Genomic DNA, 22,500 nt, shown 5'->3' with positions numbered 1-22,500 from the left:
TATACATATTTGTGGGTCTTTGTGTTTGATACTCATCGCTTGACAACCGGTTTTGGTTTGTTTACATCCCAGTAATTTTGTTATCCGGCAAAAAGGGTCGACAGAATAATTACCAGAATTAAAATAAGCACTGGGATTGATTTTATCGACTAAACGTTTCAAGGTGGTGCTCCAGCATAGCCACAATTCATTGACCTAAGTGAGTAAAATAATAAAAGAATAAAAGGATATATGTATGCACCTGTTTATGTTTATTCGATGTAAATTCTTTGTAGGATTCACCCCCTTTCCTCTCTCCTTACAAGAAGTGATTCCCTAATAAGGTGCTGAAAAGTTCCTGGTTCTAAGAGTATCGCGAAAAGACTGGTTGGAGGCCCAACCATCCGGGTCCTTTTACAGGGCTTAGAAAAACTGAAGGACCGCTGCAATAAGTGTGTGAATGTTGAATAAAATCATAATAAACTGATCCTCCTGTATTTCCTTTTGCCTAAAACCAGGAATTTTCAACACCCCCGCGTAAAGTCAAATTCAGCCATCCAATATATAAATGTCGGTAAAGTGAATACCAAATTCGATGCTAAAGTCAATATGTCTTGCAAAAGCCTATGAGTATGACTAAGACAGGGGTCGGGGAACTTTTTTAACCAATTACCCCAAAATATATTTATTTACGCCGACGTTACCCACTTGATTTGAAAGAAAGAAAATCATAGATTCTTTGAATTCAAAAAGCTTATTGAATCTATTCATATGAATCTATTTATACGTCCATTACATTGGGCAGATGCAGTGTTGCCAAAAGAAAACTTTCTGTCGTAACAAGGAACACGTTTTTTTTAATGTAATTTTACTTATGTCTAATGAGTCTTAATTACCCCCCAAGAATTTCATTTTTACCCTGCTTGGGGTAATTTAACCCGGTTCGCTGACCTCTGGTCTGAGATAAGTAATCAGACAAGGTTGAAAATTTGAGCCCCGTCCAATGTCCAATAACACCATGCTGACATCAAAAGCATCGCTGGTGCCCTTCATCGGCTTCCTTTTACGTGCAGCTGGCGCTTTTCAGTCGTACTCCGTGCTGAGCCTGAAATAATCACTCTGGAGCTAAACTCATACTTACTCATACTTTCCTCAACTACAGGAAACCTCTAGGTAGGAGGAAATAATCAGGTTCTGAATTTCCATCACACAAGCATAGCAGACTCTACATACTTCTAGCACAGGTGTGTATATCGATCGCTTTGCATTTTAAAACCAGGCACAAACGAAATGAATTAATGTTATATGATATTATGTACGTGTGTGCGTGTGTATCTTTGCATCTATGTATGCGCGTATGTATACATATATATATATATATATATATATATATATATATATATATATATATATATATATATATATATATAGACAGATAGATAGATAAACAGAGAGAGAGACTCACGGACATATACATATGTATATATATATATATTTGTGTGTGTGCATGTATATATATATGTATATACATGTATGTATATACATGTATGTATATATATATGTATGTATGTGTATATATATATATACATACATGTATATACATACATGTATATACATATATGTATATATATATATATATATATATATATATATATATATATATACATGCACACACACAAATATATATATATACATATGTATATGTCCGTGAGTCTCTCTCTCTGTTTATCTATCTATCTGTCTATATATATATATATATATATATATATATATATATATATATATATATATATATATATATATATATATATATTTATATATATATATGTTCATCTGAGTCTCTGTTGATGTCCTCATAAAAGACCGGCATCTTCTGACAAAGATTTTTGACAGAATAATTCGACAACGTGCGAACATCTTAGATCAAATTCTTATTTAAAAAAAGCAAAAAGCAGAAGAGGACATATAGACAATGTGTTATGATGGAGGTGCGTGCCTATTTTCAAGTGTAGCCTGCAGTACTTATTTCTTGCATGCTGTTATTTTAACTTCACCGACAAAAGCTTTAACGTGTCCAACATAAGGGCTTCACCTTTTCTTAAGCTAATAGTAATGAAACTCTTTTATAATGGGAAACAAATAGAAAAAAAAATAGACAAAAATGATTAAGTAATAATAATGATGATGATAATAGTAATAATAATGACAAAAATAAAGATAGTAATAATAATAATAATAATAATAATAATAATAATAATAATAATAATAATAATAATAATAATTGTTATTCATTCTTCTTTTCTCTATTACTCGCGCTTTTATCAGAATATCTCCAAGTGCTTCAAGAATATTCTATGACCCTCACAGTTCGTTTTTTATATGTATCTCCCCTCTCTCTCTCTCTCTCTCTCTCTCTCTCTCTCTCTCTCTCTCTCTCTCTCTCTCACACACACACACACTTTCTTCCCTGCCTCTTTCTTTCTTTCTCTCACTCTCTCTTTCTCTCACTATCTCTCTGCTTCTTTCTGTTCATATATACATGCACACATGTGTGTGTGTGTCTGTGTATGAGAGTGTGTATATGTGCCTATATTCCCACTGTGATATTACATCCTTACATTCTAATCGTTTCTCCATCCATATAGTTCTACTCAATAGTTTAGGCCATGCAGAGCACACACATACTTTGTCATATATAATTTTTATTACGCACGCATTTTTAACAGCATACAATATCAAATGACAGACGTATATTTCAAAATGGGGACACAAATATAATGCTTACACACACATATATACACATATATGCAGAATTTATGTGTATCTATGCATATACGTGTATGTGTATGTATATATATATATATATATATATATATTTATATAAAGGGCATTATTACAGAAAATAATAACGCCACACAGTGGACTTCTCAAAATAACCACATTTAGTACCTAATGCGAGGAAAAACAACCAACAGAAGACGACCAACTTTCTTTTAAATAAACTTAACTGTGTATCGGCCGATTTCGCGATTACTAGAATGAATCTAGATTTTGTTCATCAGCACAGTACTGTCCCAAAAATATATATAAATAAACAGAATTCTCACCTCACCAAAAACGAACACACTACGTATCCGACAGAGTAAAGGGAATGAAGTTTATCTGTATATATCTTCATCAAAGAAGCGGGAATACTTCCAGGTTGTTTCTGGGTACCCATGTGGAGACAGGAATAAAAATTCAACATTGAATATATTCCGTGTATATATTTGATAAATAAATTCAAAAAGGGATAAAACTCTTTTACAGAGAGAGAGAGAGAGAGAGAGAGAGAGAGAGAGGGGGGGAGATCAAAGTGTACGTACGCCGCTATATATATATATATATATATATATATATATATGTGTGTGTGTGTGTGTGTGTGTGTGTGTGTGTGTGTGTGTGTATGTATATATATAAAAATACAAAATGGGACAAGAACGTAAAACATCCAGACAGTTAGGTGATACAAGAAAGGGACAACAACACATCCAGATAGACGATACAAAGAAAACAAGGACTGATCATTCGGAGTTTTCTTTCCTCAGTCAACTTCCAGATTATCTTTGCAATTTCGGCTGGTTATACTCGAGATTGCTCCAATCTGGCCAGCCCCAAAGAAAAACTAAGCTAAGGGCATTAGAAGCATTGTGTAACCTTCTCCGTTTTTTTTTTCCCGTTCTTGTTTCGTATACATTCGCTGCTTTCTTCCAAGGAATCTAATGCTCTCAGCTTAGTTTTTTCCTTGGGGCTAGCCAGATTGGAGCAATCTCGAGTATAACCAGCCGAAATTGCAAAGATAATCTGGAAGTCAACTGAGGAAAGAAAACTCCGAATGACCCGTCTTTGTTTTCTTTCTATCGTCTCACTGGATGTTTTGTTGTCTCTTTCTTGTATCACCTAACAGTCTGGTTGTTTTGCGTTCTTGTCCCATTTTGTATTTATTTATTTGAAAATCCTGCACGGTTAGGTGAAAAGCGCTTTATTTAATATGTGACATTAATAAAAATCTGTAAATGTACAAACATCCAGATTTGAGTACCTTAATTTTTTTCTATATAATTTTTGTACATCACCTCCAAACCTTCCAATATATATATATATATATATATATATATATATATATATATATATATATATATATATATATATATATATATAAATATAAATTGCTAATTCCATTTTCCGTTTCCCTCATGCATTATATTTATATATGTATGTATGTATGTATGTATGTATGTATGTATGTATGCATGTATGTATGTATGTATGTATGCATGTACGTGCATACGTATGTACGTACGTACGTATGTATGCATGTATGTATGTATGTATGTATGTATATATGTATGTATGCATGTATGTATGCATATATGTATGCATGTATATATGTATGCATGTATGTATGCATGTATGTATGTATGCATGTACGTGCATACGTATGTACGAACGTACGTATGTATGTATGTATGTATGTATGTATGTATTATGCATGTATGTATTATGTATGTGTACATGTTTATAAGCGTGTATATGTATGTAGATAGATAGACAGACAGACAGACAGACAATTAGATAGATAGATAGATAGATAGATAGATAGATAGATAGATAGATAGATAGATAGATAGATAGATAGATAGATGATGGATAAGTATGTGTATATTTCTATTTGACAAGAGATTTGATCTAAGACCGCTTCACGAAACTGAGTTTCACTTGTGGCTGAGTAATTTTTTGTTATTTCAGGCAAACTAGTATACATTAATATTAACTTTGTTATTTGTTTCAATAGAATACGCGTGTTAAGTATCAAAGCCTGTTTTCCACTGAAAGACTGTACTAGTAATTCTACTATTAAGCGTACGATGGAATTGTCTGATATTTGGTATCATGTGATATGAAATAATATAACAGGCTGTGAGTGTATTGAACAGCCTAACTGACACACCTGTCATTTATATGACACTGTGTTTATATATGTGTATGTGTGTGTATGTATGTATGTATGTATGTATGTATGTATGTATTATGTATCTATTCACATGTATGTATGTACATTCAGTACTTTACTGAGTAAATGTTGCTTTCATGTACTAAAAAACGCATACTTTTATCATTATATATATCAACGTATACCAGCATATATGTATGTGTGTATGTGTGTGCGCGCGCGTACCTGTGTGTGTGTGTGATAAAAGTGATGGCTTTTCAGTACATACAACCAAGAAACATTTACTTAATGAAGTACTAAATATAGGTTTAGAGTCTGATATTCATTATAATTTTCTTAAAAGCGATTACTTATTCAAGCTTCAATGTAATAACCAGCTATAGAACATAAGTACAATATTCTACCTTTAGGTAAGAATGGATTTAACCAAAGATTAACTTAATTTGGAAGTGGAGGCAGTGTACGTGTGTAGAGAGAAGCAAGGCGGTTTATGCTAACATAGGAAAAATCTTGATATAGGAGGGAAATCTTAGACGATTGCAACTACTTCAATGTGGAAACATAAAATGTATGGTCGTTATACATATACAAATATGTCCAACTTAACATGGATGCCTTGTTAGGACTCCGAATACTGCGTTTTGAGCCTTGAGAGATCCTTTCATTTAGGCACTTAATGTATAAAAGCACATACATAGATGGTAGCAAACAACAGCTGTCTGTCATGGTCGCCGAAATTCCCATATCACGTGATTTCGGTCTATTGGACCAACTCAATGGTAATCACCGATCATTTCATACTAGTCAGATCTTGCTACTATGGTATATAGGATTTCAGTATCTTTTCAAAGCGCTGATGTCACTAATAATTAAAATATATGCGTGTGAGAGAGACAGCGATAAATGAATCATCTCCAGTCACTTCGTAAATGGGACAAATAATAGACTCATTGATATCAAACTTGTGAGCCACAGTAGCGAAGCTGCCACCATCGCGTATTTTCTTGACCATATGTATCTTTTCCTGTGGAGAATACCCTCGTCTGTTTTGTTTGTTGGGATCAAGCGTCTTTTTTTTTTTTTTCCTATTCGCTGGTTACTTTTAAATGGGTATGATTACATAAGACCATATTAAAAACAAAAACACGCCGCCTCGCAGCACAGTCATGTAAATGTAAGCGAGAGTTCGTCCACTCAGTAGCTGAATGTTGTTGGTGATTGGTGGAACGTGTTTTTTTGCGGTACAATCAGAATCATCGAGTGATCGCCGACCTACGAAATCGCAGATCAATCCGTGATAAGCGTAACATGGTTTACAATTGAACCTACTGTTTTATACAGAATCGATGATGAATGAGACAGTGATAAACGAAGCTAGGTTTATAACTAATAATATGACTCGCGTCACTAATTTAAGTGAATGTGTTTTCACATCCAGTATATAGAGAATAAACCAACATGAAGACTAATTTGACTGGGTATTTCGAAAAAAGCGGGTGACTGATAGAGGTTTTTAAATTCCTTTACTCTTATATTCGAGTAGTATTTCTTTATAGCATTCTTCTGAACTACTATTATTCTGATATTCTATTAATCCTTCACTGCTTTCTTTTGTTCTATTAGTCTAATATTCCAATCTGATATTTTGTTATACCAGTGTGTTATTTCCTTTCTCTGGGTTTGTTCTTTTAATCTTTTAACTAATTTCGGTTTCTGTGTATGTGCGCACGCGCAAGAACGTAAGTATGTGTATGTGTGTATGTGTTGGGGGAGAGAGAGAGGGACTAATATAGATAGAAAGAAGTAGGGAGGAATAGCGGGTGAATGAGAGTGAATGGATAAAGGGAAGGATAGATAGATAGATAGATAGATAGATAGATAGATAGATAGATAGATAGATAGATAGATCAAAGAACATTTTTATGATTGTGTTTGTTGCTACTTGAAGTTAAATTTTCTGTCTGTGAGTCTCTGATGAAACAAATGAATATCCGATTGTTATTTCGTACTAATCACGTTGTTGTGACACACATCGGAATTGTAAAACTTCTAGGATTAAAGAGGTGTTGCATCATGGGATCGCTGGATTATTATCGAATGTCAAGATTAATGAGACGACTGAAAAACAATAACAATTGTCATAGCAACTCTATGAACAAACGCAACTCTCTGAACAAATTTAGCGTTTGCGAAATAATCAACAGGACGGAGAAAATAAGTATTCACACACACGGACGCTCATATATACGCACGCACACGCACACACACACACACACACATACGCACGCGCACACATAATACTCGCATTCACACAAATATGCACACACACATGCACACGTACGAGGTTTGATCAATAAGTATCCGGACTGTTGCCATTGTAACGAAGCTAAAGCACGCAGAGTAAAGCTACTTGGGAAAAGTGACCTTGGACTCTGCTGTGCATGCGCACTAAGTTTTAACGTTCTAGCTCACTTCCGCTGTTTACAGCAGTGCTTGTCATGGTGATAGCTGCTCAGAGGCCCACGGAAAGTTGCAGAAAGTGTATGGGAGTGTATGGGAATGTATGGAAGAGGGGTTTATGAGCCGCACACAAGTGTACGAGTTGTTCAGACGTTTCCAAGATGGCCGAAAAAATGTCGATATTGATGAACGTTCTTGGAGACACGCAACCAGCCGAACTGAGAAAAACTTTGCAGATGTGCGTGAAACCGTGAGAGGAAATCGTCGAATCACTATCCGTGAGTTATCAAAGGATGTGCAGATTAGTTACGGTTCAGTCCATTACCACTGAAGATTTGGGTATGAGATACGTGTGCCAAAACTGCTTTCAGCTGACCAAAAAGACGCTCGGGTTTCAGTTGCACAAGATCTCCTTCATTGCGTCGGGAAGGATGAAAAGTTATTGAAAAAAACGTTGCGTAGGCCTCTCAGAACGTGTCCCTAAGCTTTTGGCAAAATTTGATGCAGATTCTCTACTCAGCTTTCTCTGCCGTGGTCAATGCGACAATCACACGCTACACGCCTTCCTTCCAAGCACTGCTGTAAACAGCGGAAGTGTGCTCGAACGTTAAAACTTTGTGCGCATGCACAGCAGAGTTCAAGGTCACTTTGTACCAAGCGGCTTCACTCTCTATGCTTTAGCTTCGTTACTATAGCAACAGTCCTGATACTTATTGCGTAGACCATGTACGTACTTACATTCACATAAACAGGCACACACACACACACATTCACACACATATAAACACACACACGCACACATACGTATTCGCATTCACACAAACATGCACGCACGCACACATACATACATACATACATACATACATACATACATACATACATACATACATACATACATACATACGTACGTACATACATACATACATACACGCATGTATACATCAAACATCATCGTGCCATACACGCCTTGATCACGAGCAGTACAGAAGTGAAACCTTTGAAGTTATTCCAAATACTGAACCACACGATCACCAAGGGATTTCAAGGGATCACCAGGGATTTCAGAAACATACCTTTAATGGCCCTTCTCTTCAGATTTAGATGATACGTCATTCTCGCAACAAGCATTGACATTCAACAGCAAAATGCGTCATTTCATGCTACTCCAGTTCACTCGGCTGGTAGAAAGTAACTAATCCTGCAATAAACAATCCAGTTATAACAATCCAATCATTTATTAAAAATATAGTTTATATACAGGAGTGCACAATCAAGGATATTTATGTCCACCCACTTTTAAAATGAACCGCGTAGTTACAGAGAGATTTAGCTGTTATTTCTAGCAGAGGGAGCGAAAACACCCTCCAAATTTCCTCTTCAGACACTACTAGCAGGCATATGTGTATACGCATATTACTCTTTACTCTTTTACTTGTTTCAAGTCAATTGACTGCGGCCATGCTGGAGCACCGCCTTTAGTCGAGTGAATCGACCCCAGGACTTATTCTTTGTAAGCCTAGTACTTATTCTATCGGTCTCTTTTGCCGAACCGCTAAGTTACGGGGACGTAAACACACCAGCATCGGTTGTCAAGCGATGGTGGGAGGACAAACACAAACACAGAAACATATACACAAACATACACATATACATATATATATATATATATATATATATATATATATATATACGACGGGCTTCTTTCAGTTTCCATCTACCATATCCACTCATAAGGCTTTGGTCGACCCGAGGCTATAGTAGAAGCCACTTGCCCAAGGTGCCCCGCAGTGGGAATGATCCCGGAACCATGTGGTCGGTAAGCAAGCTACTTACCACATAGCCACTCCTGCGCCTGCAATTTACAGCATTTTCTTTTTTTTTTTATATACTGCGTACATAACTTTTTGTGTGTGTTTATATCCATTAAGCAAAGAAAGAAAGAAAGAAAGAAAGAAAGAAAGAAAGAAAGAAAGAAAGAAAGAAAGAAAGAAAGAAAGAAAGAAAGAAAGAAAGAAAGAAAGGAGGGAAGGGGGGAAGGAGACACTAAACTGCTCAACGAACAGTACGAGCCAATCTCAGAGTTTCTATGTTCTCGCTTGATCTGCTTGAAAAATACGAATCAAATCTCTTACAAATCATATCATATCGACTTATATAATGATATGACACATTCCATAAACTATTCCTAGATATCTCCTCAATAAGACTGGATGGTTACGGATGGATAATCACGACTTTGATTGCAGGTCTTCTCGATCAGTAGTGAAGTTGGAATTGAAGAAAGATAACTGCTACAAAAACACCAATAGCAGCGAAGAAAACAAACAGCAACACAAAAAGATGCACAGTGATATCTGATGCTATCTCCTTTTAACGTCATCATCATTTGACTGCAATAAAAATTACGAACGCAAAGAATTAATCATCAGTTAGCTGGATTAGTTTTCATCACCGTAGTTTTGCATCTTTTCTATCATTTATATTTTTTGCTCCGTTTAATAATTAGTTAGTTGATTAATTATTTTCAAATTAGATATTAATGTTTTGATTGTCAAGATAGCTTGAATCACAATAATTATGCAAACATTGTTTAAGTACTCAAGGATTTAGTTCACCATTAAAGTGTTCTAAATAACAAGACTTGTGGCTGGGTGTCAAGCGACCTCAACGTTGTCGTTCGACGTGCGAGACAAAGCAGCTAAAACTTTCTTTGAATTATACTCTTTTATCTTAGTAAAAGAAAAAGCATACATAATTATGCAAAATAATTCAGATCATGATCGAGAGGTCCGTAAATACGTTGTTGTATTCTTGAGCAAGACACTTCGTTTCTTGTTACTCCAATCCACTTAACTGGAAATGAATACCAAAAGTAGCTGGTTTCCTGTTCTGGAGAGGGAATCTCATACGTTCAATCGCTTAACAACTTAGAAACCGGGATAAACTGTGGTTTAATGAACCTGTTAGTTCGCAACAAACAGATATACATCGTGTGAATGCGATGATTATATGATCATAGCTGGAACAATTTTGAGCATTGCTCTGTTCGATCAGCACTTACTTAAAGGCTAGACAACAATAAAAGTCACGCTAGAAGCCAAGCAGGAAGCCTCTACAGAGTTACTCGATTTGCTAGGAATAGTAGCCAATCTCCCTCGTTCAAAATGCTTACACTAATGAATGTAGTCTAAGATACACCATGTTTGCATTTTGTAAAGATAAGATGATTATAACTGGAATGCTCTTGGTCATATTTCATGTGCCATGCCGACAGGCGTCAGCGATCATGGACCTTCATGGACCTTCATCCTCTCCTGTCCCACACATAACTTACCGAGGTATTGTGTTAGTCTTTCTGTAGTCAACAGGTTAAGCTAACGAGTATCTGCTGTCTATGCCTTCCACAACTTCTTCTGCCTTTCAATTTTCTGATTGTCCCTAAATATTTGAGGATTTTCCTACCCATATTATGTTCAATATACTTGCTCGTAAGATTAACGTGCAAGTGGCTGAGCACTCCACAGACACGCGTACCCCTTCACATACTTCTCAGGGAGACTCAGCGTGACACAGAGTGTGATAAGGCTGGCCCCTTGTAATACATACACTGCTCATTTTTGCCCGCTGAGTGGACTGGAGCAACGTGAAATAAAGTGTCTTGTTCAAAGACACAACGCGTCACCGGGAATTGAACTTATGACCTTATGATCGCGAGCCGAATTCCCTAACCACTAAGCCACGCGTTTTTATTATATCATATTATATCATATTATATATTTCACATATCGATATCGATATGGTTTCTTCTATTTATATATAAAACTAAACAACATTGAACTCAATATGTGGAATACAATGATATATATCTTTCTAAGTTGACAGTAACTTCAAAGGTTCGCCTAAAATGTTTTTTTTTTTTCTGTTTGTGCACTTCTGTGAATGCATACACACACACACGCTCACACGTGCGCACGCACATATCCATACACACTCGTGTGTGTATGTACAAATGTGTGTATGTATGCATGCATGTATGTGTGTGTATGTGTATAAGTATAGATGTATATAGACATACACACACACACTCACTGACATGTACTGCGTGCGAGAAAGCAAAAAAGAGTGAGAGATTGTGAGATAAAATAAAAGCGGGAGAACAAAATTATTTGCCAGACTCTAAGGCATTAGATCACATTGATTTGTGACAGAGACATAAAGCTGTATTTTGTGTGAAGTGAAGGAGGATGATCAGTTGATTACAGAGGCTCAATATTCGGCTGGCATGTATGTTATCAGTCCCGGAAGTGACTAAGATAACATAGAGTAGTTTGTCCTACACCTTGCTGATTCTACCAGTTTGCCCTCAAATTCATATTGATAAGTCCGGAAGACTCTGATACTGGTTCGCAAACTGTGTATCTTCTGTAATGAAATTGAAGTATTTTGTCTATGCACACAGGCACGCAAGCTACTGCACGCGCACACACACACATGCACACAAGCAACTGCACGCGAACACGCACACACATACATGCACACAAACAACTGCATGCGCGCGCACACACACACACACACACACACACACACACACACACACACACACACACACACACACACACACACACATATATACTTATGTGTTGGCAATATACGAACTGTATAAGGCGGTGAGCTGGCAGAAACGTTAGCACGCCGGGCGAAATATTTAACGGTATTTCGTCTCTCTCTACGTTCTGAGTTCAAATTCCGCCGAGGTTGACTTTGCCATTCATCCTTTCCAGGTCAATAAATTAAGTACCAGTTACGCACTGGGATCCATGTAATCGACTTAATCCCTTTGTCTGTCCTTGTTTGTCCCCTCTATGTTTAGCCCCTTGTGGGCAATAAAGAAATAAGAAACGTTAGCACGCTGGGCGAAATGCTTAGCGTTATTTTGTCTGTCTTTACGTTCTGATTTCAAATTCCGCAGAGGTCGACTTTGCTTTTCATTCTTTCGGGATCGGTAAAATAAGTACGAGTTGAGCATTGAGGTCGATCTAATGGACTTATCCCAAAAGCCTGCAGAAGAGTAGATCGGCTGGAATCACCCAAAAACCTGAAGTGGTGTTAAACAAGGCAACGAATTAAATCTGGCGCCCAAGAACTCGGAAAGCAAACAGTGGGAACAAATGTCATGAGACATCTTTGATGCTCTAAAAATTCTATCGTTTCACCGATCTGGACTGCAGCTTTTATTTTACCGATTCTGAAAGGATGAAAAGCAAGGATAATTTTGGCCGAATTTAAGCTCAAACCACAGACAACCAGAATAAATACAACACAAGTTATAGCAATTCATACATATATATTACATACATACATATATACACGCGTATACACACATATATACGTATGCAAACATGCATTTACAAGCGTACTAACATACACACACACACATATATATTTATATATATATGCATGGGAGAGGATTATCTTCCTTCGTCAAAATATATCTCGTATTCTACCTATATGTATTAAGTGATTTCAGATATGTTTATATACACACATTGTAAGCACGTATATTTGAGGAAAGCCAACAAGGAATCAAATGCTTGCAAACCAAATTTCTTATCCAGTCACATAGTCTTCAACCATGTCGTCCTTATACTTGCATAATAACTACTTGATTTGTTCCTTTTCAAGAGGCAGGCCAAGACCTATCGTTTGACACCATGTACGAATATTGGTTCAGAGTAGCTAGGAATATTCCCAAGCTATTACACCATTGTTGTGTTGCTGGCACCATCATCATCTATGACTAACGCATTATTTACTTCAGTTTACACAACTTCAAGTCGCTGATGTTTAATCTTGTTAGACAGAAGGACAAGCTTCCATTTTATTGCTAACCGTGATCCATATTTGAACATTTTGTACCTAGATGTGAACTATCTGGGAAGTGCTTATGTGTACGGTTCTGGCGTGTAAGTAAATATATCACTAATACGTATACCGCGTATATATATACATGCTTGTGTGTGTGTGTGCATGTATGTATGTATGTATGTATGTATGTGTATGTATGTATGTATGTATGTATGTATATATGTATGTATGTATGTATGTGTGTATGTATGTGCAAGAGCGTATGTTTGTGTTGCGGATTATCAATCTGTTAGCCTATGTAAATATACGTAGGGATGATTAGATCGATAGATAGATAGATAGATAGATAGAGGGGAGAGAGAGAAAGATTGTACATACATATTTTTATATAGACATGTACACTCACAAATATACACACATAATATACATATATATATATATATATATATATATATATATATATATATATATATATATATATATATATACATATAAAAAATCTCTCTAGTCTTCGATCTCGCTCTCACATTCTCTCTCTCTCTCTCTCTCTCTCTCTCTCTCTCTCTCTCTCTCTCTCTCTCTCTTTGTGTTTGTTTGTATGCATGTATGTATGTATGTATAGGAAGACGTACAGACATATATGTATATTGTATATAGAGATAGACAGACAGACAGACAGATAGATATAGATATGTATGCACTCTTCATATGTATGCTAGTTATTTCTTTAACCTTTCATTTATGCATGTTTATACACACACACGCACAAACTATACGAAGAATTTAGAAGGCAGAAGACAGGCTCAGTGATAGATAGATAGGTAGATAGATAGATAGAGAGAGAGAGAGAGAGAGAGAGAGAGAGAGAGAGAGAGAAAGGAGAAAGAGAGAGACAAATAGGCAGATAGATATATACTTTTCTATTCCCTATCATATTAAGTCTTCCGCTTTTGTCGTCACAAGTGGTTTGTAGATAGATAGATAGATAGATAGATAGATAGATAGATAGATAGATAGATAGATAGATAGATAGATAGATAGATAGGCAGGAAGGCAAGCAGTCATCTAGTCAGACAGTCAATCAGTCAAACAGACAGATACATACAGATAAAATCTGTTGAAACTATGATTATAAATTTACTTGACTGTTTTCCACTTCGAATATTCTTATGTATTTCATCTGACGTACGAAAGATTTGCCATACATGTCATTTTAGTTGGCCTTTACACATTGCCAAATTGATTTTATTGTCCTTCATCTGATGTTTAATACTGTTGTAGGCAAATTTGATATGTTTAGCAACCATTCCTATAAAATCTTTTCGTAATCTCCATTCTTGTTCTTTCTAATAATTTTCTATGGTAGCAATGCAGGAAGTGAAGCATCTAACAGACGATGTGACAAATAACGACTGCAAACGCTTTCTTGTTTGAGTCTACGCGTGTTCAAATATACGTGTGTGTGTGTGTCTGTGTAATACACACGCACGCACACACGCACACGCACAAACGCACACACACACACACACACACACACACACACACACATATATATATATATATATATATATATATATATACAATCACACATACATATACAGAAATATACATATATATATACATATATACATATATACATATATGCACATAAATACGTATCCATATGCTTATGTACACATGTATGTATGCGTGTGTGTTTGTGTGTGTATATATATATATTTATTTATTTATGTATATGCATGTATGTATACACACACACATGTATATATATATATATATATATATATATATATATATATATATATACATATATATATATACATGAACATATACATAAATACATACATATACATATACAGGCGCAGGAGTGGCTGTGTGGTAAGTAGCTTGCTTACCAACCACATGGTTCTGGGTTCAGTCCCACTGCATGGCACTTTGGGCAAGTGGCTTCTACTATAGCCTCGGGCCAACCAAGCCTTGTGAGTGGATTTGGTAGACGGAAACTGAAAGAAGCCCGTCGTATATATGTATATATATATATATGTATGTGTGTTTGAGTGTCCGTGTTTGTCCCTCCGCCATTGCTTGACAACCGATGGTGGTGTGTTTACGTCCCCGTAACTTAGCGGTTCGGCAAAAGGGACCGATAGAATAAGTACTAGGCTTCCAAGGAATAAGTCCTGGGGTCGATTTGCTCGACTAAAGGCGGTGCTCCAGCATGGCCGCAGTCAAATGACTGAAACAAGTAAAAGAGTAAAAGAGTATATACGTGTATGACTGTGCGCGTGCGTATATGCATGTATGTATGTGTGTGTATGTGTGTGTGTACGTATACACGAATATATTTATATTTATATATATATATATATATATATAGGTGGATGTGTATACAAGAATATATATATAAATATATATATATATATTTATATACGTGTATGTATACATGAATATAAATATATAAATGCATATATATATATATATATATATATATATATATATATATATATATATATATATATATATATATATATATTGTATGTGTGTATGTGTACGCCTCTAATCGTGTGTATGTGTGTGAGCGCTTGTGTATGCATATAATGTGAAAGCATCCTTTAACTCTTTACTGATCGTTAGATCATCACCAAAAGCATCGACGGACTTTGACCAACATAATATTCCATTGTTTTCTTTGTGTATTTTGTGGTGTAGAGTTCAAACCTTATCGAGATTGATTTCGTTCTTCTCTCTTCTTTTTCTGATATGATTTAAATATTTTGTTTCTATTGTTGTTGTTGTTGCATTTGCTATTATTTTTTTATTGTTTCTTTGCGCCAGTTCAACTCTTGTCCAGAAAATGCACCATCAAAGCATCCCAGAAATTATCACGTTATCATATTTATATATCTCAGTCTACATTATGTAATGTATCCTTTTTATATTCAAGGTTCTCAAGTATGATTAAAGGTAGATCAGTGTAGTATGTTATATATATCTAGCGAACACAGAAACACCACATATTTTAGAAATAATAGTAAAATACTAGTTACATAATAAGGATAGAATTAGGCGAGTAATTCTATAATTTAACGGTCGTGTGCCTTAATACAGAATTTGTAGTACATCATAAAATTAACCGACTATATATGTTCATATTCCTCACGTGAGAATGGTTGTGTACCTAGTGTACTAAAGAGCGTAGATTTTCCCAGCAAACTTTAGGCGTCTGAAGAAATCCGAACTCTATGCCCCTATCGAAGTATATACGGCGACTAGTCTAGAGGTGCCATCTTCGCTACCATTCGCGTCCTGAACCACCAACTTACCAACCCTATCCAAGAAGATTGTCCGCATCACGAAGCCTAGCGTTTCCGAAACAGTTCCACCAACTTGTAACCCATTCTGAGCCGGTGAAGGAATACGAGGAGCTGAAAATCGCCAAAAATGTTTAGCCCCTCTATGTTTAGCCCCTTGTGGACAATAAAGAAAGAAATAACGTTAGCACGCCGGGCGAAATGCTTAGCGGTATTTCGTCTGCCGCTACGTCACTACGTTTTGAGTTCAAATTCCACCGAGGTCAACTTTGCCTTTCATCCTTTCGGGGTCGATTAAATAAGTACCAGTTACGCACTGAGGTCGATATAATCGACTTAATCCCTTTGTCTGTCCTTGTTTGTCCCCTCTGTGTTTGGCCCCTTGTGGGCAATAAAGAAATAAGAAACGTTAGCTCGCCGGGCGAAATTCTTACTAGTATTTCGTCTGTCTTTACGTTTTGAGTTCAAATTCCGCCGAGGCCGACTTTGCCTTTCATCCTTTCGAGGTCGATAAATTAAGTACCAATTGCGTACTGGGGTCGACCTAATCGACTGGCCACCTCCCCCAAAATTTCGATCCTTGTGCCTAGAGTAGAAAAGAAAAGAAAAAATGACACCTGCCCGAAATGCCGTACTGTATGATCGAATCCAGGACTTCGTGATTGCAAAGAAGCTTCTTAACTATTCGGCCATTTGTATGTAAGAATATGTGAGTGGGCGAGTGGTTGCATGTTTACACTTTTATCATTCATTTGGGAGAAATTTAATATAAAACCTCGATTTTGGAGGTATCTTACGATTCTGACAAATTAATATCTAATCAGCACAGTCATAACTGAAGACTGTTGGAGAAAGAAGGTTCTGACAAGATATAAATTGACTACCAGAAACCTTTTGATGGTGTTCATCACACATGGATCGTAGAATCATTAGCTATGAGAATGGTAGCATTAATAATATGCCATGTGCAATTGGAAAACAATTCCGTAGATACAGACAAAGAAGTAATTATATAAACTAATTCCATCTCCAATAGAAGAGAGTATTCTCAGGCAGACTCCTCTCCATTCCTTTCTATTTGGCTCTTTCATCTTTAATTAACATGTTAAACTAGACAGGACTCTTAATACAGAAATGCAATTCAGTCGAAGAAACGAGCTGAGGAAAAATGCTGCTAACGAAAAAACGGTCACACCTGTCCAGTGCCCGTGAATTTGTCCAAATGATGAAGACTCAACGTCTGCCAGCGCAGTATCAACCAAAGCAATAGTGAGACGTTCTGACCAGTGGAACACGTTTGATCCACCAGAAGCTGTCTGCTCAGGTCCTTCAGATAACTTAAGATGCTATCAATATCACTAGAAACCATCATCAGAGTGAAGGAAGCGGATAATGGATGAAGTTACAACGTTAGAATATTCTTTTCTATTCAAGGCACAAGGCTCGAAATTTTGGAGGAGGGGACCAGTCGATTAGATCGAGCCCAGTATGCAACTGGTACTTAATTTATCGACCCTGTTGTGGCTGTTGTTGCTGCTGCTGTGGCTGCCGCTTCTGTTGCTGATGCTGCTGTTGTGGCTGCTGCTCGTCGCTTCAGTAGGTCGGTGTAGTGATGATGATGATGATGATGATGGTGGTGGTGGTGGTGGTGGTGGTGGTGGTAGGGGGGGGGGGTGTTGACCACCACCACCACCATCATTACGACGACGATTATGATGGTGCTGATGGTGATGAGAAGATGGTGAAGACGATGGCGAGGAGGTGGTTGCAGTAGATGATGAGAGTAACACTGGTGAATGCAAGGAGGAGGAGGAGGAGGAGGAGGAGGAGGAGGAGGAGGAGGGTAGAAACGGCGAAAGGAGAGGAAGTAACTGATAACTAATGATAGGGAAGATGCTATCGTCTGCTGTTTACAGTTTTATTGCGGTTTGTTTTCTTTTACTCTGCGTAACCCCAGAACGTAATTCAAAACTTTTCGTGTCTACATTATTGTTAAAGTTCAATTCAATAAATTTAAAAACTTCAAAATATTGATAATGATTAATATTTTGTATTGGTATTACACAACACAACAAAGTCGGCGAGCTGGCAGAATCGTTAGAACGCCGAGCGAAATGCTTAGCAGCATTTCATCTGTCCTTACATCCTGAGTTCAAATTCCACCGAGGTCAACTCAGCCTTTTATCTTTTCAGCGTCGATAAAATAAGTACCAGTTATGCACTGGCGTCGATGAAATCAATTATCTTTGTGCCTAAAGTAGAAAGGATTATTTCAACTAGTATAGGCGCAGGAGTGGCTATTTGGTAAGTAGCTTGCTTACCAGCCACATGGTTCCGGGTTCAGTCCCACTGCTTAGCACCTTGGGCAAGTGTCTCCTACTATAGCCTCTGGCCGACCAAAGTCTTCTAAGTGGATTTGGCAGACGGAAACTGAAAGAAGCCCGTTGTATATATGTGCATGTATATATATGTATGTGTGTTTGTGTGTCTGTGTTTATCCACCCAGCATCACTTGACAATCGATGCTGGTGTGTTCACGTCCCCGTAACATAGCGGTTCGGCAAAAAGAGAGACCGATAGAATAAGTACTAGGCTTACAAAGAATAAGTTCTGAGGTTGATTTGCTCGACTAAAGGCGGTGCTCCAGCATGGCCGTAGTCAAATGACTGAAACAAGTAAAAGAGTAAAAGAGTACTACTACTACTACAGTTTATACCGCTATTACAACTACTACTAATTTTTATTTCTATTATTATTGGTATGGAAAGTGAGGATGGAGAAGAACGTGAATTCATGAAAAGATGAGTGACTGTGACACAATTGGCTGGAGTGAATGACCCTACTCTAGGCATGTGCCTGCAGATTGGAGTGCAGGGGAGAGGGCTCGCACTTTTGGTAATCAGAGTACTCCTGGATTTGTGGAGTTCTTTGATTGTCCCTAGTAGGAGTTTCTCCTCTATCAGGAGGATTGCATCGTTCATGTTATCGCATATTTCCTATGATGTTCTTTTATTCTTTTACTTGTTTCAGTCATTTGACTGCGGCCATGCTGGAGCACCGCTTTTAGTCGAACAAATCGACCCCAGGACTTATTCTTTGCAAGCCTAGTACTTATTCTAGCGGTCTCTTTTGCCAAACCGCTAAGTTATGTGGACGTTGTAAACACACCAACATTGATTGTCAAGTGACGGTGGGTGGATAAACACAGACACACAAACATAGACATATACATATATATATATATATATATATATATATATATATACTTTATTTAAAAGCAGCAGAAATATAACAAAAAACTGTTACTCGGAGTTTCACGTTCCCGTTCATCGGACAATTTTGTTAACAAAACTGTCCGATGAACGGAACGTGAAACTCCAAGTAACAGTCTTTTGCTATATTTCTGCTATTTTTAAATAAACCATATTACTCTACCTCTGGTATTTAAGTACTCTTTTTTCCACCTTGTTGCACATTTATGTGCTTACACCGGTACATATATATATATATATATATATATATATATATATATATATATATATATATATATATATATATATATATATATATATATATATATATATATATATATATATATATATATATATATATATATATATATATATATATATATATATATATATATATATATATATATATATATATATATATATATATATATATATATATATATATATATATATATATATATATATATATATATATATATATATATATATATATATATATATATATATATATATATATATATATATATATATATATATATATATATATATATATATATATATATGAAATTTAATGATGAAATATTTGCAGTGGATGAACTTTTAAACATTGATCGAATTCACAGGACTACCAACATATCCAACAACAAGATGAATTTCACCAAAGTCTTATATACATTCAGAAAAACATACCAATTTTTATTAAAAAAAACATATATCACTTAAAATTTCAACAAAGGATAAAAAAATGAACTTTCCAAATTATAGGAGGACTAATTTTACAATTTATTTAAAGGACAGTATACACTTTAATATTTTTAATTTTTTAATATTTTAAATATTTTTAAATAATTTTTTAATTAATATTACATATACCATTAGTTCTTAGTTCATCTCCGAAGAGCGGAATTATGATAATATGCTGATCTTTTGATTACATTGTGATTATATTAATATCCGCGAAACGATCGTCAGATGTTTAATTCTTTAAATTTTAGATTTTTTTTAATTTTAGACTTTATAATATTCATGCTTAATTACGCATAAATTTTTATATGCATTTATATTCACATGTATCTTTATCTACATTCATATATTTATACTTATATTTCGTATATTTTAAATTTTAAATTTATTATTTTACCATGTCATATCGGATATATATCTTTCGAAATATTAAATATTGATTTCCTACGAATATTAGTGATAATTTTATGAATTTATTAATAATATAAAAATACATATATATATATATATATTTGCTCAAAGTAATAGAGCACTCAATATAAGTTCAGTTATATATTCTTTTAGAATATTCCTTATAAAAGTTATATATATATATATATATATATATATATATATATTAGTCAATCCAAACATGAACAAGCAAGGAAAAACAACAACGCGAGGACGTGGAATAAGTACAGTGTTATTGGACGCTCAAGAAAGGAAAGAAAAGAAAGAGAATTTCACGTTTCGAGCAGAACTCTTCATCACAAATATAAAAAAAATCCAAAGAAGGAAAGACGGAGAAAGAAAATCGCCAACGATGCACACACGGTCAGAGGGGTGCATTAAAAGGCTTGAGCCTCAAATAAAACAACACGTGGTACAAGACATCAAGGCTCAAAGGCCTTGAAGGCGTAAAACTTTTCATACACTCCTCGTCTATTTATGTATATATATATATATATATATATATATATATATATATATATATATATATATATATATATATATATATACATATATATGACGTGCTTCTTTCAGTTTCCGTCAACCAAATCCACAAACAAGGCTTTGGTCGGCACGAGGCTATAGTAGAAGACACTTGCCCAAGGTGCCACGCAGTGGGACTGAACCCGGAACCATGTGGTTGGTAAGTAAGCTATTTACCGCGCAAACACTCCTGCGCCTATGTACACGTTTATCTCATTTCACTGTCTCTTTTTTCCATTTCTTTCTCTCCCTCCTTTATGTAAATCCCCACACAAGTTGTTGCTGTCCTAGTGATGTCCCTCTCATCAATGCCTTAGTGGCTAATAAAAGAAAGTAGTAGTAGTAGTAGTAGTAGTAGTAGTAGTAGTAGTAGTAGTAGTAGTAGTAGTAGTAGTAGTAGTTGTTGTTGTTGTTGTTTCGGAATTTTTATTGCTGACATTCTGGTATAGACAATTTTTCTTTTATATAATAAACGTCACGCCGACGTTATTACCATCATCATCATCATCATCATCATTATCATTTTCATCACTTCCCCCCCCCACCCTTCATTATCGTCATTAACACCAGTTCCGTCGTTACCAAAAACTGTCATCATCACCATGACATGACGAACGCTGCAGTCCCCACCACCACCATCATTAACATGAGCAGCAGCAGCATCACCACCTTCATCACAACACATCATTATCTTTGTTATTATCGCCGCTGCTAGCTCCACCACCAACACCACTCCATCATCATCATCATCATCATCATCATCATTATCATCATCGTCGTCGTTGTCAGCATCACCGTCCGCCTTTTCACTCCAGACGATGTCATAATAATTATGATTAATTTCAATTCATAATGTCTTTGTGATTGTTGCTGTAGACGTCCATGTTGTTATTGGCTTATGGTCTCACAATCGCCGTTGTTGTTC

General features: G+C 35.8%; 1 long non-coding RNA gene across 1 annotated transcript in view; it reads right to left on the bottom strand.

The window, feature by feature from the left end:
- The window catches only part of LOC149134879 (uncharacterized), a 14,988-nt gene extending 284 nt beyond the window's left edge, over positions 1–14,704 (bottom strand). The window contains exons 1-3 of the long non-coding RNA XR_016242474.1: positions 14,439–14,704; positions 8,506–8,630; positions 1–195 (exon numbers count right to left, since the gene is read on the bottom strand). The exon at positions 1–195 is cut by the window's left edge and continues 284 nt beyond it. This is a non-coding gene — a long non-coding RNA (uncharacterized LOC149134879). The remainder of the gene's footprint in view (positions 196–8,505; positions 8,631–14,438) is intronic.
- Between the last annotated feature and the right edge of the window lie 7,796 nt (positions 14,705–22,500).

The sequence above is a fragment of the Octopus bimaculoides genome, chromosome 7, assembly GCF_046866305.1.
Source record: "Octopus bimaculoides isolate indiv1 chromosome 7, ASM4686630v1, whole genome shotgun sequence".
In the NCBI taxonomy this organism is placed as follows: Eukaryota; Metazoa; Mollusca; class Cephalopoda; order Octopoda; family Octopodidae; genus Octopus; species Octopus bimaculoides.
This window is presented reverse-complemented; position numbering and strand designations above follow the sequence as displayed.